The following is a 1,295-nucleotide window of genomic DNA, read 5'->3' as shown; positions in this document are numbered from 1 at the left end:
CTAAATGACCTCTGATAGGATCCCTGTTCAAGTCCTAGGCCTGAATACAATTCCAGCTTAACCAGTTACTACAGCTTCGCTTAAAATGGAGGCTTGCCCGTGTAGGGACAAAAATAACAGCACCCACTTCGTTAAAAATAAATGGCGAAAAGTACCCTTATTTAAAAATAAAAATTAAAATTAAAAAAAACATAAAAAATAAACACCTCTGGAGTGGATGTGTTCTTGCTATGCGTTTGTCACTTCGGCTTCGAAGACTTGGCATCACTTTCCTTACCGCTCACCGGGTTTTAGGGGAGGAGGGGGGGAGGGGGCGGCAGTTTGACTCTTGACCCAAGTCTCAGCCGGGCTTCAGAGCCCCACCGGGGCCCCCACCTCCAGAGCCAGCTGGAGCGGAGAGGCGAGAGCCCGAGATCGCACCTCCCCCCACGGCGGACCCCAGTCCCAAACCTACCTCTCACCTCCCCGCAGTGGGGCGCTTCCTTCTGCCCCATTCCCATTGTTAGGGAGCGGGGAGCGTGAGGTGGGCTCAGGGCAAGAGCGCCCGCGGCCGTTGCCCGGCTCGCTTCAGGAGGGGCGGCCCGCGGGATGCGCTTCCCTTCCTCTCAGCGTCGGTCCGTCCCACCTCGGCTCGGCCTGGTGCCCCTAGCTCTGCTCCGCGCCCGCGGCCGCGGCCCCGGCCCGCCCCCCGGTCAGCCAGGCCCCGGGCCACTCTGCCCGCAGCCCGCGGCCCAGGCCTACGAGTGGGCGCCGGGCGGGGGTCCCCGTGCCCCACACACGCGTCCCGGCTCCCCCAGCCCCGCCGCTTCCAGGGCCCTTGGCAGCGCCCGCTCCCCGGGCCCCTCGGCCCCTGGCCTCCCAGCCGGGCCGCTCCCTCGGACTCCCCGGGTCGGGGCCGACTCCTCTGCCACACCATCACCCCTACCCACTCGTGCCCCCACACCTAGGGGCACCAGTGCCAACGGCAGCTCCCCCAGCCCCGGACCTACCTGCACGGCTCAACCAAGCCTAGAAGTGGGGGCGGGGAAATCTTCCGCCCTCCTCTGGCGCTCATTGGCCCTTCCAGGGCATATTGTGGGCGCCATTGGCTGAGGGTTAGTGTCCGTCAGAGCGATTGGGCGGGACAGAAGGGGGAGAGGGATGCTGGTGCCTTGGCGTCTCTGTCTCTGTGTATCTCGCTGTCTCTGTCTCTGCCTCGGCCCTTGGAAACGAGAGGCTTTTGGATGAGAAGACTGGAAGGGGGCCTGAGGTGGGAGGAATAGTTATCCCGGCAGAGCGTCACGCCAGTCGGCCAC

The 1,295-nt window shown here is 63.7% G+C and overlaps 1 protein-coding gene across 3 annotated transcripts in view; it reads right to left on the bottom strand.

Moving 5' to 3' along the window:
- KANSL1 (KAT8 regulatory NSL complex subunit 1) overlaps window positions 1-1,060 on the bottom strand; it is a 215,787-nt gene extending 214,727 nt beyond the window's left edge. The window contains exon 1 of one of the 3 annotated variants that reach the window (XM_032265982.1): window positions 990-1,060. The gene's annotated coding sequence lies outside the window, so the exon portion shown is untranslated. Of the gene's footprint in view, window positions 1-454; window positions 569-989 lie in introns of those variants that run through there. The other 2 variants (XM_032265977.1, XM_032265978.1) reach the window with 2 other exon arrangements.
- Between the last annotated feature and the right edge of the window lie 235 nt (window positions 1,061-1,295).

The sequence above is a fragment of the Sapajus apella genome, unplaced genomic scaffold, assembly GCF_009761245.1.
Source record: "Sapajus apella isolate SASKATOON/1434 unplaced genomic scaffold, GSC_monkey_1.0 scaffold153, whole genome shotgun sequence".
NCBI classification, from domain to species: domain Eukaryota; kingdom Metazoa; phylum Chordata; class Mammalia; order Primates; family Cebidae; genus Sapajus; species Sapajus apella.
Note: the sequence above shows the minus strand (reverse complement) of the source record. Positions and strands in the feature narration are given on the sequence as shown.